This window comes from Coenobita brevimanus, chromosome 35 (assembly GCF_032717465.1).
Source record: "Coenobita brevimanus isolate Jiangsu-jjx chromosome 35, ASM3271746v2, whole genome shotgun sequence".
NCBI classification, from domain to species: Eukaryota; Metazoa; Arthropoda; class Malacostraca; order Decapoda; family Coenobitidae; genus Coenobita; species Coenobita brevimanus.
The window spans coordinates 8362559-8381092 of NC_136988.1; positions in this window are offsets into that span (position 1 = coordinate 8362559).

The following is an 18534-nucleotide window of genomic DNA, read 5'->3' on the forward strand; positions in this document are numbered from 1 at the left end:
GGCTTCAGTTCTAGGTCCATTATTATTTCTTATTTGCATCAGTAACGTAAATGTAGGCATCAGTAGCCAAACTGCAAAATTTGTGGAAGACACAGAGGTAGGAGATAAATACGATGGGTATCACCGCCTCTCCCTCTCTCTGTATGAACATATTAAATTGAATCGCTCATCTTCATAGAGTCATATCGCAGCAATATAGGCCTACTGCCTAGAATATTCAGTAAAAGCTGAGAATAATCACCAATCCTCTGTCTCTTCAATGTGAATGTGCTCGGGCTGCTAGGTGAGACACGAAGGAGCAAAGAGGTGGAAAACTTCTAGGGTGGTGAGGAGGTGGCGTTCGGAGCAGTGCAATGGGTTTGGCATTGGTAGGTGATTAAATCAGCTCTGTTTGGCTTTTCTCCCAGTTGCATTACACAGCATTCCCTTGCCACAGTCGTGGTGCATGTTATATCACCCTGTGTGTGTGGCACCACTGCACCCAATTTACAGCCGATTCAGTGACAATGTACCCTATGATGTGTGAGGGTTAAAAAAGTACAAATGTATAACCAGTCTCAAAAGCAAAACTAAGTAAGCAAAAATAAAACACAAATTATGTGTTTCTTGGCATCCTTCAATATCACTACTGTGTTCAGCTCTGCTGCAGTATGCCACCACACTGTACTAAGCCTCTAAGATATTAAAACTTAATTTCCCATAAATCACCTACAGCTATTCCTTACTCTCATATTTCCTTCATCAGATGAATCATTTTTGTTCTATTTCCTCTTTGTTTGTATCTGCATTAATTTCTATTCTTTATTTATCTATAACCCTACTTACACAATTAACTGTGCAAAAATCAATCACGACCATGAATTGTTATTCCAGAATCACTTATGCTAGTAACAGTTACTGTTTACGCATCACAGTCGTAAACAATTTACACATCACTGTTGTACACTGTTTGCAAACACTGTTGTGATGCACTATTTACTAACATCACTGTCATAACCTGTTTATGCACATCACTGCCATGCACTGTTTATAAGGTCATTGCCATACACTGTTTGCTCATGTCACTTCTGCTGACTTTTTATAAACGTCTATGTACTGTTTAAACATGTCACTCCTTCAGACCTACATGTCGCTGTCAAACACAGTTTGACCCGCTGCATCCCGCTGACGTGAATATACGTCCACACGTTTTGTCACTGCCACTCCCGTTGATGTATATAAACGCTAATCAATTGTAAGGTCTCTAATTTGCACAATTTTCAATTTCCGCGCGCGATTTTTGGTACATATACATGGGATGCCTTCCTCTACAAGATGCCAGGCAGGGACAGTGCCTTATCCCACATGACCTCCCGCCCCTTTGCATGCCATTGTCTCGGCAATTCACCTGTTACCAGAGTAGAGACATGTCGTGCCATAGTATGAAGTTCAAGGCCAGAGTCATTTCCCAATCGATGGCAACGTTGAGGACAAAGTTTATGTAGCATTAGAGGAAGAAATAGACAGAAATGATGATCAGGTAATGTCGCCAAAAAAGGTCAGGTATGTTGATGTGTTTGGTGAGTGAAACAATGCTTATATTGCCTATATTACTGTGTGAAAACCAATGTACTCTTGTACTACATATAAATTCGTATCAAATAAATAAATAAATACCATTTACATGTGGTGTGGAATAGTTACCCTCCCATAGAACTCGTTTTCTTTGAAGCAAGCCTGATAGAAAACCCAGTAAGGTAAGGAGTACTGCTATCTCTATTGAGTATTTTAAACCTCAGGTGAGCGATTTCTCTAAGAATTTTCGATGTTTCTCACCAAAAGCGGAGGTTTGAGCCAAAAATTTATTTTTTCCAAAATTGGTTGGGACTTGGCGGAGTCAGTGGTGGAAAAGTAGTCGGGACGGGGTGGGTTAAAAGCATCACTGATGACCATGTTGTCCACTATTTACACTTTGAGAGAGAAAACATGGAAACACACACACACACACACACACACACACACATGTGTAACAAACTGGAGCAATGATGGTGGTGCAGGGGATGTCAGGGACACACACACACACAAACACACACACACACACACACACACACACACACACACGTGTAACAATACATAAAAAAAAAAAAAAAAAAAAAATCTGGGGCAATGATGGTGGTGCAGGGGATGTCAGGGACACACACACACACACACACACACACACACACACACACACACACACACACACACACACACACAGACACACACACACACACACGCACGTGTAACAGACTGAGACGATGATGGTGGTGCAGGGAACGTTATGACACATGGACAATGCAAGGGAGCCTGCTGAAGCATCTTGTGGTGTTTATTTCCCAGGTGACTTCTGTTATCTTCTTCTCTCATTGTCGGTCATCACGTTTTCCCTGATGCTTCCTGACGAGTCCCCCAGTGTGCAGAGCATTCCAGAATGCTGGGGAGAGTCGTCGATGACACCCTCTTCCAAAGCAATGAAAGGAGAAGAACAAAGGTGGCATGCTCTCCACATGGTAGCATTCATTCTCCAATGCCCATAACGTGTAACTCGACTAGGGCGATACTGTGAATATTAACACTAACTTTATGGTGCTACCATTGAGTCCCTTCCTGGGCGCGTGGGCGGGGGAGGCTTGGTGGAGGGAAGTTGGCGTGGACTCGACCAGTAGGTGAGGATTTAGACAAGCCGGAGAGGGAGGACATCATGTCCCCCAAAGCAGATGACTTTTATGGGTTCTTCCCACTCTCAGCTGAGTCATCTGATAGGCCTCGAGCTGTAGGTGAGAAAAAATCTTGGCGGACCACTAAAACTATGGCAAGAATGCAGTGGTGAGCATATACATTGCCTGGAGTCTAAGGATTAATGCCTGTCATTCTAGAAGATAGAAAAACTACTTAAAGGCTTGGTTGACATAGGATTAGAATAGGGGAGTGGTTTGAACTGTGGCAAATGCCGTTCAACTTGGACAAATGCTTGGTGATGCACATTGGTCATGCAAGTCCAAGAGCTAAATACCCTTTCCTAGGAGGTGCAAACAACCGTACTGACGAAGAAAAACTTAGATGCACCAATCAGCAGAGACATCTAGTTCTCGAAATGGCTCACTGAAACAAAACGTAAAGCACAGAGTTAGCTAGGCTTTATAAAGAATTAGATACCGAAAAAGGCGATTGTGCTCTCTCTGAAGAATTTTCTTGTGCGGCAGCAACAGTAAAATACTGTGCACTTCTGATCAGTTCACCTTCTAGGAAAAAAGATATTGCGAGGCTTGAACGAATATAGGCACGGGCTGCTAAAGTGAGCCAATCTATCTGACGTATTGAATGCCAAAGAAAGATGCAGGTATTACACTATTTTTTCATTAGATACTATGCATTTGCGTGAACAGCTATTCTTTTTTTTTATTAAATCATGTTTGGATGTGAAACATCTGACTACCATCACATATTTAGTTTAAACAGCAACTTGACGAGGAATCATGTCTGTAAAGCTAGACATGAAGCACTTCCACCACATTATTTGATTTTCGTCTTAGACTAGATCTGTAATGCCTGGACAGTTACTCGTTAGAGCAGTGTTTTGCTTTGTGTGACGTAGAAGCACATTATATGTTTTCTCCTTTCTGTGATTATTTCTAGACCATTTTTATTTTTTCCGGATTAGGCGCACTTCCTTTTCATTGTTTTTTTTTTTTTTTTTCTGCAGGTGGCAGATGTTGGTAGGAAGAACCTTTATCTTTACTATATTTTGGTCTCACTGGTTGAGTTGCAATGTGTACCCGGCAACTTCATATTTAATACCTCCTTAGTATGAGTTGTAGGACCTCTTCTCGTCCATGCAACCTTTCTCTCTCTCTCTCTCTCTCTCTCTCTCTCTCTCTCTCTCTCTCTCTCTCTCTCTCTCTCCATACATGCGTAACAAGAAGCGGTGCCATTGCACAACAAACCCGTCCCTGGCAGTCATTTTAATGCTGACATAACACAACGAGATATCTGGTCAAAGATGTCAGATATCATATTTGGAGTAAATCATGTGAAAATTGACGATTTTATGCCTATTTGAAATTTTTGGCACGATCCACCTGACATTCACCTCACTACCGCTGCCTTGGGGGTGACTCCTCTGATGTAATGAGGGATGTTAAAAGATGCATACTTGAAAAATGCACCTTTATGTTTTGGTTTCATGTCGATATGACGATTTTGAAATGAGTTCTGGCGAACAAAAAAACTCTTTATTTTCTTTTTACATACATGGGCCTACAGCCTGGGCCTTGGCCTAATTTGGCCCAAAATTTAATTAAGTGATCAGAAGGTCATAGCCCAGAATTCCTGAAATTTTATCCAAAATCGTACCAGCAGTTTTCTCATAAAGTTGTTAACAGACAGACAGACAAACAAACAAACAGACAAACTGAGTGAAAACAATACCGTCCCTGAGCCCCTCCGGGGCGGGGACGGGTAATAACCTCTGCAGAATTACATATACGGGGATTTTTCTAATATGCTTGTTCCCTAAAAAATGCTGATCTTTTCTCCTTTACACCATGCTCAACAACACTAGGCAGCACTCCATTCAATTAAGCAAAAAAATAAAATTAAATTAAATTAGATAAAAATAAAATAAAGAAGCCGTCAATCTAGCTCTTATTCTGGGTTAAAGATGCCGTGATAACAATCCAGTTCTGAACACATTCTTCCCAATTTTAGTTTCATTTCAGTCATCCTTTTCCCTTCACAATCTTCAAAGCGTGGGATGCCTCCAAAGACAGAGAAAATATGTCGCCGGAACCAGAACATACAAGAGCTTCCTTGCACCTCTTTCTTAGCGATTTATTTTTTAATGCGACCGAATAATAACATTTTGTACGCTATTTATGAAATGTATGGCGATATTAGAACGCTTTGGGTATCACAGAAGAGGATAGCAAGGTGTAATTAGCAGAATAAATCGCTTAGGATGAGGAATTAGGGACCTTCCTTGACGGTCGAGAACGAGCCTAGGTAATATCGCTTGGTGTAGTCGGAATGAAATATGAACATTAGTATAATTAGTACTTTTATTGGTGAACAATATATCTTAGCAGAATATGGTATAAAATTGAAACTCACATTAAAACTAATTAATCCTGTCGAAAAGATAAGATTGTGACGTTCAAGTTAGAGTCAAAAATACGTCAGAACCCTTCATATGACCGCTCTATGCAGCACGGATGATGGCAGAAAATGTACACCCACGTCCAGCTGCGGATTTCAACATCAAGTTAAACACACACACACACACACACACACACACACACACACACACACACATACACACACACATACACACACACACACACACACACACACACACACACACACACACACACACACACACACACAAATATTACATACATACAAAATACACATACATACATACATACATACATAAACATAACGTAACAACGACTGGTGTATCGTAACCACTAGACAACAAGCCGTCTGGCACAACAGAGATCCAGTTGGAACAGCTTGCCATGTTCAAATTCACTTTTCCATAAAGCAAGAAAAACTCTTACCAAATCAGGAACTTGACATCGCTTTCACCCTTGCTGGTTACCTTGTCCTGACTGGTTACCTCTATGGGATGTTCTCAACCCTTCAGAATAATGAGGTTAGCCTTATTATATTCACTGAAACCTATGTGAAAGACCGTACATTATATCACGCTTAGACCCCTTTGGCCCCAGTGGCATATCTTTTTTTTTATATTTTTATTTAGGTATGGTGCCAGTTGACTGGGCAAGTGCTTGTGTGGTCCCTTGCATAAAGGCAAGGGTGATAAGTATGAATGTACTAGCTTTAGGGGCATAAGTCTGTTGACTTTTGTAGGTAGGGTTTACGGTAGTGTTAATTATGAGAGTTAGAGAGGGTACAGAGGGAGTGATTGCTGATATGCAGTGTGGCTTTAGGAGAGGGAGGGGATGCATGGATCTGGTGTTTGCTCTGAGACAAGCGTGTGGAAAGTATTTAGCGAAAGGCAAGGATGTGTTTTGGGCATTCATGAATTTAGAGAAAGCGTATGATAGAATTGATAGGGAGGCTTTGTGGACTGTTTTAACATTGTATGGAATTGATGGTAGGTTACTAAAAGGGGTGAAAAGTTTTTATGTAAATAGTAGAGCGTGTGTAAGCGTGGGAAATGCTATGAGTGATTGGTTTCCTGTGAGATTGGGGCTGCGACAGGGATGTGTGATGTCGCCTTGGTTGTTTAATATTTACATGGATGGTGTTGTAAGGGAGGTGAATGCAAGAGTTTTAGGTGAAGGACTGAGTCTGGTGAATGTTGATGGTGGAGAGTGGAATCTGAAGCAGCTGCTGTTTGCAGATGATACTGCACTGGTGGCTGATTCAGAGGAGAGATTGAGACAGTTGGTAGAGGAGTTTGGAAGGGTGTGTGAAAGGACGAAATTGAATGTAAATGAGAATAAGAGTAAAGTGATGAAGTGTACGAGGTTGGTAGATGGTAGGGGGATGAATTTAATTTTTACTTCGTAATGGCGAGTTGCTTGAGGAGGTAGAGTGTTATATCTAGGGTCACGTGTTGCTGTGGATGGAAGACTAGATGCAGAAGTGAAGTTTAGAACAAATGAAGTAGGAAAGGTGCTGGGAGGAATGAAAAAATTTTTTAAATGCCGTTCACTTAGAATGGATGTAAAGAGAAGCCTGTATGAGGGTATTGTGGTACCGACTGCGTTATATGGGGCTGAAACATGGAATATGGGTGTAGCAGAGAGGAAAAGTTTGAATGTAATGGAGATGAAGTGTCTGAGGAGTATGTGTGGAGTGACGCGTATGGATCGAGTGTGAAATGGTGAAGTGCGAAGGAGAACTGGAGTTGTTCAGGAGATGGCTGGTAGAGTTGAGCAGAGGGTGTTGCGATGGTTTGGGCATATGGAGAGGATGGATAATGAGTGATTGGTGAAAAGGATAACTAGGTCTGATGTAAGAGGTGTAAGGTTGAGAGGAAGACCACGAATAGGATGGATGGACAGTGTGAAGAGAGCGCTGGATGCGATAGGGATGTCTGTTGAGCGAGGAAGAGTGGCTGTGCGTGACAGAAATAAATGGAGAGAAATTGTGAATGAATAAGTGATGACGCAGCCCTGAGGGGATATTCTCCCACATTTGGTCTGATCAGCTAGTCAGGTCAGGTGCGGGTAAGGGGATGGGTCTGTTTTGATGTGGCAGGGGTAAACCAGTTCTGCTGTCGGGCCCTGCTGCGGATGTCACTGATTGCATTGCGCAGTTGACCCTTGTCCGGTGTGGTGCGGTGAGGATCTGTCCGTTCTCCTGTTTGGAGCTAAGATGCGAATGAATGTGTTTAAATGGATGAGTAAATGGGGAGTGTATCGTTCTGTCTCGGCTACCTCCCTTTCCTTGGGGGAAGCAGCCTAAGGATATAGATAGACAGATAGATAGATAGATTTTAGTCATCATCAGACAACGTTTCATAACAAATAGCCCTGTAGGAATGAATAGGGATATAGATAGACAGATAGATAGATAGATTATAGTCATCATCAGACAACGTTTCATAACAAATAGCCCTGTAGGAATGAATAGGTTGATAAAACATACATCAAAGCCACTCCAGACTCCAAAGTCCCTCCTAAACTGAACACGGTCATTTTGAGATAGGAAGAAAAAAAATTACAAGCCAAGTGGTGCCAGACACAACAAACTCTCCCATTTACTCAATGTCAAAGGTCATGTGCCAAATGAAAGTCCAGATGAGACTTACTACATCATGATACTACTAAATATACCTATCTTCAACAAGTTTCGAGATAGAGCCTCGTGAATATCTGTGACCTTGAGTTTAACCTTTCTAGGTCACTTAAGGTTAAAGGTCATGAAATCAATTAAGACCCATATGTTGAAGATAGGTATATTTTATAGTATCATGATGTAGTAAGTCTCATCTGGGTTTTCATTTGGCACATGACATTTGACATTGAGTAAATGGGAGAGTTTGTTGTGTCTGGCACCACTTGGCTTGTAATTTTTTTTCTTGCTATCTCAGAATGACCGTGTTCAGTTTAGGAGGGACTTTGGAGTCTGGAGTGGCTTTGATGTATGTTTTATTAACCTATTCATTCCTACAGGGCTATTTCTTATGAAACGTTGTCTGATGATGACTATAATCTATCTATCTATCTGTCTATCTATATCCCTATTCATTCCTACAGGGCTATTTCTTATGAAACGTTGTCTGATGATGACTAAAATCTATCTATCTATCTGTCTATCTATATCCCTAGGCTGCTTCCCCCAAGGAAATGGAGGTAGCCGAGACAGAACGATACATTCCCCATTTACTCATCCATTTAAAAAGTGTTAGGAAATAACCCAAATCCACTTTGAACATGAGCACTGCTCATTCGATGTTCAAATTGTGAGGAGTAGACTGTAGCACCAGTCGAGCAGGGAAGTACGTCCGAGGTGGATGGAAAGCTGATGACAGGGAGAGCTGGAGCTCCAGTTTCATCAGTCCTGAGGACTAGTTCCTGACCATCCCCCTTTGCTGAACTTTTTCAGTGTCTCAGTAACACAGAGAGTAGGCCAGCATTGTCTCCAATACAAGTTTCTCTAACTATTTACAGCAAACTACATGCAGAGTACACACTTCACTTCCTTTTCAAAAAAAAAAAAAAAATCATGGCTACTCAACACTCAGCCTCGGAATCCCCAGTGGGAGGGGACAATAAATGCCCCCCCCTCCTTCCGCCCCTCTCCCAGTGACGATTTGAGCTGCCTGGAACCACTGTCTGACTCACCTCTTCTTCATTTCTGCAACATTCGCGGCCTTTCCTCTAACTTTCGCTCTGTTAAACACCACCTCTCCTCCTCTAATTCCCTTTCTAACTGAGACTCATCCGCCTGAGGCAACGGACAGCAAACCATTTTCTGTATCCTCCTAATTTCTCTATACTCATTTCACAGCCAAAGGTGGCTGTTGTGTATAAATGCACAACGACTTATCTTTCTCTCGTGTTCATGAACTCGATTCTTCTGAATTCTCTACACTCTTGCTTCGGCTTTCCTTTCATTCTCTGACTTAATATATCTGTGCTGTTTACGTATCCCCTAATTCTACTGACTGTCAAAAATTCTTTGACTATCTTACTTCTACAGTGGAACACATTCTATCCATTTCTCCTTTCTCTGAAATCTCCGTTTTAGGAGATATCAAAGTTCATCACCACCTGTGGCTCTCCTCTCCTTTCACTGATCCAATAAGTGAACAGGCCTACATCTTTTCTATCCTTAATGACTTAGAGCAGCTTGTACTGCAACCTACCCGCATCGTTGACCGCCTTGGAGAGAGCTCCAACATATTTGACCTCTTCCATACAACTAACCCTTCTGACTACACTGTTGATCTTTTCTCTCCATTGGGCTCCTACGATCACAACATTATCACCTTAACTTGTCCTATCGCTCCAGTAGGGCCTGCGGACCCCCCAAAGAAACGTCATCTGTGACACTTTTGAGCTGCGGATTGGGAGGCCCTCAGCCAGTACTTCTTTGATTTTCCCTGGAATGATTATTGCTTCCATGGCTGGAAGCCATTTGAGTGTGCCTTGCCCATTACGTAGGTTATTCTTTCAGGCATGGAAGCATACATTCCTTTCTCATATCTTTTGTCTAACGCAAGAAGGCCTTGGTTTAATCACACTTGTTGTCCGCAACAAGGAGAGGGCCTATAATAGGTACGGGAGCCAACCCACCCCTGAATCACATCATCTTTATGTTTCTGCCTGGAATCGTGCTGAGTCTGTTCATTGCTCTGCTAAAAACAATATCATCCATACTAAATGCTCTCAACTCTCCAACTCGAATTCTTTCCGTTCCTTCTGGCACCTTGCCAAAAACCTTTCTAACAGCTTTACCTCATCATCCTTCCCTCCTCTTTTCTACTCTATTGGTTCTGTAGCTATTTCTTCTACTGATAAAGCAGATCTCTTCACTCAGACTTTCTCCTCCAATTCCACCTTAGATGATTCCGGTGCTGTTTCTCTGTCACTTCCCCCCTCTGATTTCCTCATGGCTGACATTAAAAATTTCTTCAGCTGATGTATTTTCTGCCATCACAGGCCTCAGTACTAACAAGACACATGGGCCTGATGGAGTCCCTCCTGTTGTTCTCAATAACTGTGCTTCTGTGTTTACACCCTGCCTAGGTAAACTCTTTTGCCTTTATCTATCAACTTGTACCTATCCTTCTTGCTGGATGTTTGCTCTTATTCAGCCGGTCCCAAAGAAGAGTGACCATTCCCAACCCTCTAACTATCGTCCAATTGCTTTAACATCCTGTGTCTCAAAAGTTTTCGAGTCTATTCTTAATAGCAAAATTTTTAACCATCTTTCCTATCACAATCTTCTTTCTGATCGTCAGTACGGGTTCCATCAGGGACACTCCACTGGCGATCTTCTCACCTATTTTTCAGACTCCTGGTCATCCTCCTTTCGGGACTTGGCGAAAGCTTTGCCATTGCACTTGACATCTCAAAGGCTTTCGATCGAGTCTGGCATAAATCTTTAATTTCCAATCTGTCCTCTTACGGTTTCTATCCTTCTATCTATGCCTTCATCTATAGCTTCCTTTCTGGTCGTTCTATAGCCACTGTTGTAGATGGCCATCGTTCTTCTCCTAGATCTATCAACAGTGGTGTTCCTCAGGGTTCTGTCCTTTCACCAACTCTCTTCCTTTTATTCATCAATGACCTTCTAAGTTGTACATTTAACCCTATCCACTCGTACGGTGATGACTCCACCCTTCACCTTTCCATTTGGTTCCCACAACGTCCGTTCTCAGCAGTTACTTCAGCAAACAAGGGATGAGGCTATGGCACACCTAATGTCTAACTTGACTCGTATCTCCAACTGGGGTAAAATTAATCTTGTTTTTAATGCATCAAAGACTTAGTTCTTACACCTATCTACCCGACAAAATCTTCCACAGGGGTATCCACTAATGTTTAGTAATATTCAGCTTAATCCTGCATCATCCTTGAACATGCTTGGAGTTTCATTCACTTGGGACTTATCTTGGAAAGATCATATTACATCTCTTGTAAAATCTGCTTCCAAGATATTGGATGTGCTAAGCCGACTGCGTTCCTTCTTTACCCCTGCACAATTGTTGACTCTATACAGGGGTTTTATTCACCCCTGTATGGAGTACAACTCTCATGTGTGGGAAGGTTCCCCACATACAGCTCCTCTCAATAGGGTGGAGTCAAAGGCTTTTCGTCTCATCAACTCTCCTCCTCTTACTGGCTCCTTTCAACCTCTGTCTCTTCGCCACACTGTTGCATCTTTATCTCTTTTCCATCGCTACTTCAATGGTCACTGCTCCTCTGAACTGTCTGCTTGCATTCCTCCACCTCTACTCCGGGCGTTTAGCACACTTCTAGCAGCAAACTCTCATCCCTTTTCTGTCCAACTCTCTAATGCAAGAGTTAACCGTTACTCCCAGTCCTTCATTTATGAAACAGGTCAACTCTGGAACTGTCTCCCTCTGTCTGTATTTCCTGCTTTCTATGATCTCCAGTCTTTCGAACGCATTGTGTCCAGGCATCTCGAAATGATTGGATCTTGAATTAGGCTCTCTCTTGTATATTGTTTTTCTCTTGGAGGGAACAGTTATTGTGGGCTCGTAGCCTTTGGTTCCTTCTTCCTAGCTTAAAAAAAAAATGAAGTTTCGTAGACAACACATTCATCTTATTAAATGCAAATCGACAACCATCAGAAGTAGACTTCTATACTAAAATAAACTATTATGCATACCGATCATCTTCTACGTGAAGGTATCATCACCTTTGTCAGACTGGTAATTTACCATCCTCAGTTTCATAATCCATGCACTACTACTGTACAATCCATGTCTTTCATGCAGCTAATATTATCATTCAAATACAGTATACACTCTACATGTGATGTTCATGAAGTGCTGTATATACTGGACAGTTAGGCCTATAATGTTTGCCTTCAACTCATTCTTAAAATGCTATTGGTGTTTGTCATTGCATCACAATGTGTAAGACAATCCAGAGTTGGTAACCTCGAATACGATGGGTGCAAAGCAAACAAACAGCACCTTGATTTCAGTATTATCTAGTGTAAAAGCTTTGCCGTTTTGAGATCTTCCATTGCTATGAATTATTCGTTTTACATGATATGAAGCTATGGGAGTTATACTATATCTGGAGAGAGAGAGAGAGAGAGAGAGAGAGAGAGAGACAGACAGACAGACAGACAGACAGAGACAGAGACAGAGAGAGAGAGAGAGAGAGAGAGAGAGAGAGAGAGAGAGAGAGAGAGAGAGTCAGGGAGGGAGGATCAAGTGTACCAACCCTCACCGCATATTCACGACATCTGTGCCAGTGATAGTTGCGAAAGGTATCGAAGCAAAGGGTTGTCGATAGTTATTTTAGTGGGTGTACATTTAATTATAAGGTGTGAATATTATATCCGACCATTAGAGCTCGAAAATTTTATCCTATGATGAATCCAATTATCTGAGGTTAGCAAGTAAGAGAATCAAATGTACCAGGTGTCAGAAGGGTCCATAAACCCTTTTTCCTGGTCTCTCCTAGGTGCCAGTCAAGAAACCCCAGTGTCACTACGGCCTCAAGGGCAGATAAAAAAGCCCTTCTAGGATCCCTTTATATGATCTCCAACTTTCCCTCAATTATGATCCTTTTTTGAATCTCCCTAGGCACTGTTTGGTTCAAGTGCCCCGAGAATCAAGGCAAACTTCCTTGGAGTGTGTTATCATTTTTACTTCACCAGAATGTGTTGTCTTCTTCGTTAATGTATGATTGTTTTAGCCCTTTCTGTGACGGTCCTGCATCAAAGAGCTTGGATAATCTATTTAGTCAGACACGTCTAGGACTGTGTTTATCCTAATGACAGATTATTTTATTTAAAAAAAAGAATGAATTACTACATCCAAATACTGATACTGCTGCCACTGTCAATCTGTAATTCCAAAGCCAGCTAACAACTAATGATTTTTTTCAGCTGAGAGTGAATATTGAAGGTTCAGATTTTCAGCACTAACTCCATTATTCGTCTCAGTGTTAGAGCAACCCTATAACTGCACTTCAACTGTTTCCACAGAAGGGTGTTTTATTCATTTCAGGAAGTGTTAACCCATTCAACATGAAAGTGTTTATGGTTTTAAACGTTGCTGCAGCCAGACAGTTTTACTCAGCTAGGAATCTAAAGGGGAATGTGTTGAAGAGTAAAGTTGTTGTCCACGAGAGAAGTGAAGTCACTGAATGCACAGTGAAACTGGATGGTAAGGAACTGGAAAATGTGAGAGCCTTTAAGTACTTGGGTGGTGTTATGAGTAAGGGTGGAAGTTTAGAGGATGAAGTGCTTAAAAGAGTGCAAAGAAGAAAGGTTGCTGGTTCTTTGATAGCAATGATTAGAAATACGGAAGTGCGCATGGCGGTAAAAAGTCGCTGCATAATATATTGTGATACCAACTCTGATGTGTGGAAGCGAAGCTTGGAGTTTGTTGGCAGGCTATGAGTCAAGAATGAGTGCAGTGGAAATGGATTATTTCAGAGGAGCATGTTGAGATACATGGAAAGGCAGACAAATGAGAAAGTGTAGGAGTATTGTGGTGTGGATGTGACAGAAAGCGTTAAGAGAAATATGCTGAGGTGGTTTGGCCATGTGGAGACGATGGAGGGTGAGGGACTCACGAAGAGAGTGTATTTCAATGAGATGAATTGGGGGGGGGGGAGAGAGGGAGAGGGAGACCGACGATGAGATGGGAGCAAGGAGTGGAGAGGTATATGAAAGAGGGAGGTGTGAGTTGGGGAAGGGCAGCTTAATGGCAGGGAACAGGGAGACATGGACGTGAATTTTATTGCTGCCACACTTTACGGGATTAGGACGTCTGGCTATAGATACATCGATGTATAGATAGACAGTTTTTTTAGGTGGTTTGTTTTACTCGTTCATTATTCCTGTCATTATTCTTCACTCATTACCCGGCAGGTACTGTTTTCACTCGGTTTGTTTGTCTGTCTGTCTGTCTGTTAACAACTTTATGCGAAAACTACTGTTGCAATTTTTGCTAAAATTATAGGGATGATAGGCTATGCCCTCCTGATCACCTGATTAAATTTTGGGCCAAATTGGGCCAAGCCCTTGGCTGTAAGCCCCAGAAATGTGAAAAGAATAAAAAATCGTTTTATTCGCCATGACTCCTTTAAAATTTGTCACATCGACATGAAACCAAAACCTAAATGTGCATCTTTCAAATCTGCATCCAATAACATGCCTAATTACATCAAGGGGGTCACCCCGCCTCCCCGGTTAGCGGTAGAAGGGTCAGTGTCAGGTGGATGGCGCCTTAAATTTCAAATGGGCATAAAATCGTTAATTTTCACCCGATTTTCTCAAATTTGATATGTGACATCTTTGACTAGATATCCTGTTGTGTTTATACGTCAGGACTAAAATGACTGCCGGGGCCGGGTTTGCTGTGCCTTGGCACCACTTCTTATTTACGTTTCTTCTTTGCACTGCTACATTGCAGTTTTTTGTCACTGTTTTTCTCAATTTTTACTAGTTTATTGTCTACTTTTCTTTTTCACTCAGTTTCCGCAATCCTATATTACTGACAATTTTGCTGTCATTCTTTTTCTCCAATGACAAGAGTCCCGTTATTTTTATTCCTGGATATAATTCTTTCTGTTAATGATACATACTGTATTTCATTTCTTCATGTTCATTCTTTTTGCACTGATTTTTTTTCATTTATTTTTACTTATTTTATCACTCATTATGTTATCATTTTCATTCACCCTGACATTTCCAATTTTTTTTTCTTAAGGTGAAGGTGAGAGTCAAGGTGTCTTTCAGCATTTCATTTTTATCTTGCTAGAAGCTATAAACACACATACGGACATGAACACAAATGCACACAGGAATATACACACGCAAATCGACGTTGTAAACACACAGTAATGTGTCTTTACGCATGCAGACTGCACACACACACACACACACACACACACACACACACACACACACACACACACACACACACACACACACACACATTGACGCACATACTTATCTTTTCCACTGATATTTTTCTGTCTCGTATTTTCCATTCAGGCTGAGATACCTTCCTGCATCCCCCCGCTCCCTTTCACATCTTTTTTGCACCAATCTACATGTCTGCATTTCCCTCCTCATATTCCTCCTCCTCCTCCTCCCCTTCCTTCTTCTGCTTTTCTTATTTCTCCTCTGCCTCCTTCACGTCTTCCTCTTCCTCATTTTCTTCTTCTTCTTCTTCTTCTATTTCTTCTTCTTCGTCTTCTTCTTCTTCCTCTTCCTCCTCCTCCTCCTCCTGCTTCTTCTCCTCAATCATCATACACCCTTTTTTATCTTCCTTCACCACGAGGCTCTATCCTTTACTCCATCATCCTCGTCTATTCTTGTACACCAACCTATATCCTTCTGATGGAAAGTGATGTTGGATGGTGGAGAAGGCTACTGAGGAAGAATAAGTGACGGTGATTGCGGGTAGATGGGAGAGCAGGAGGGTGGATCGTAAAAAGCGAAGGATTGTGGAAGGGAATGTGGATGGTGGTAAGGATAGTAGAGAAGGATGAAGTTTGATGCAAAAGAACGGCAGTTGATGGCAAACAGGCACAGGACATGGATGGAGGAGAATATACATGTAAATGGGTTGAGGACGGAGGAGAAGAATGATGGAGGAGGAGGGTGGAGGAGTAGAGGATGGTAGAGAAGGAGGGATAGAGAAGAATAGGGGAGAAGGATAGAGCCTGATGGAGGAAGATAGATAGACTGTGAAACAGGACAATGGAGGAAGATGGTGAGGAAGAATGAAGGATTGTGAGAAATACTGGAGAATGATGTAGAACGGTGGAAAAGACTTAAGGGTTTAGAATAACATGAAGGAGAAGAATAAGAGGTAGATAGTGAGGGAGACTGAGAATGGTGGCGAAGGATGATGGAGGATGAATGAGAATGGTGGAGAAGGATCATGTAGGAGGATAAAAAATACTTCATTAGCATTTAAACTGGCAAAGTTATAGAAGTAAGTGGAAGCTAACATCTTACTCTGAAGAAAACACGAGATAGAAGATGCCTATCAATCGTAGGGTTATCTCTCTCTCTCTCTCTCTCTCTCTCTCTTATATTCTTCATACCCTTCCCAAATCCCCCTCTTGTCGTCTTTTATCTTTCTCTTCAGCAAACCTATCTTCTCTCTTAATCTCTAGGTTCACCCACATAGTTTCTTTCCAAAACTTATCAATAATTTTCGTTCCTCCACTCTTTTTACGTATTTCTTACATACTCGTTTTGTCTCCATGTTCCTTTTCTAGTTCCTTGTCTCCCTCTATTTTATTGTTTCTTTCTTTCTCCTTCATGTATTCATCTTTAGCCATAGTTTCCTTCACTCAGCTATCATTTCCTCTTCTCCATTCTTCTCCGTTCCTTACCACTGTATGTCTTTGACCTCTTTTGTCTTCTTCTCTGTATCCCAGTCATCTTCTCTTCTTTTTAATTATTCCAACAGCATAGTCTCCCTATTTTATCAAAAGTTATATTTTTTTCTACTCATGTGTTGTCATTTCTTCTCTTGTATATTTCTCGCCAGCCATTACCCTTATTTTCTCTCTCCTTGTCCCCTCTGTATCTCTCCTCTCCACTTTCTTCCCTTCTCTCCCTCCTTTCCTTCTCCTCTTCTCCTCGCATTTCCTCTGCTCTTCCCCATTCTCATGTTTTCTCGTTTTTCATATCATTTCTCCTCTCACCACCTTTCCACTCCAGTCCACTCCTCTCCTCTCCTCTCCCCTCCTCTCCTTTCCCTCCATCGCTGTGTTCCCCTTATCCTCTCCTCGTAATTTCACTTATTTATTTCCATTACATTCGCCTCCCCTCCTACATTTTTTTATCCACCCAGTCGTTCATTGGCATTTTTATATTTTTGTGAGTGTCACACAACTAAATTAACCCGCGTTCTCAATGAAAGAATGCATATTATGTTTTGCTCACCGTGCGTGCGTGCGTGCGTGTGAATGTATGTGTGTGTGTGTGTGTGATTTTCTCGCACTCACATATATATTTTTAATTTTTCTTTATTTTCCCTTCAATAAATTTTTAAGGTGAACACACTTGTCTTTCAATATTTCATTCATCTTTGGATAGGTGCAGTGAGTACACACACGCACATGAATGCACACAGAAATATACACACCCACACTACCTTATGTTTTACACGCAGGCACCGAGTCTTTTACACACACGACTGGAGAGAGAGAGAGAGAGAGAGAGAGAGAAAATGCACACACACACACACACACACACACACACACACACACACACACACACACACACACACACACACACACACACACACACACACACACGTTAACATATATGCTTATATTTTCCACTGATATTTTTGTGTGTCGTAATTCCAATCAGGTTAATATTCCTCTCCATCCCCTCGCCCTCTTTCACATTTTTTTTGCACCAGCCTACATTTCTCTCCTCCTATTTCTCCTCCTCCCGTTCCTTCTCCTGCTCTTCTTCCTTCTCCTCCCCTTCCTCCACCTTTACGTCTTCCTTTCCTCTTCCTCATTTTCGTCTTCTTCTTCCCCCTTCTCCCCCTCTTCCTCCTCCTACTCCTCAAACACCATACGTCCTGTTCCATCATCCTTCTCCATCAGGGTTTATCCTTTTCTCCACCTTCTATCCTTTTGCAAGATACTTTTCAGTTTTCTCTCCTACATCCTTCACCACCACTCATTTTCATAATTTTACATCCTTCTTCATCATCCTCGTCTCTTCTTGTACACCATCCAACGCCCTTCTGATGGAAAGTGATGTGTGATGGTGCAGATGGATACTGAGGAAGAATGAGTGATGGCGATACAGGTAAATGGGAAAGGAGGAGGGTGGATCGTAAAAAATGAAGGATGATGGAAGACGAGGGTGGATGGTGGAGAGGATGGTAGAGAAGGATGGAGTTTGGTGCAAAAGAATGAAGTTTAGGGCGAACGGCGCTGGACGTGGGTGGAGGAGGATATAGGGGGTCTGGGGTTGAAGAAGAAGGATGGTGGAGGAGGGATGGAGGATGGTTAGAGAAGGATGGTAGAGAAGAATGGTGAGGAAGGATAGAATTAGTGGTAGAAGGCTGGTAGACTGTGAAGAAGGATTATGAAAACAGATGATGAAGAAGAATGAAGGATTGTCAGATATGCTGGAGAATGATGTAGGATGGCGGAAAAGACTGAAGGATTTTTGAGTAACATAGAGGAGAAGAATAAGGGCTTGATAGTGAGGAAGAGAGAGAAAGGTGGGGAAGAATGGTGGCGAAGGATGGTGAAGGAGGATGGAGACTGGTGGCAAAGGATGATGAAGGAGGATGCAAAATACTGTCATTGGATTTAGATTGGTAATATCAGT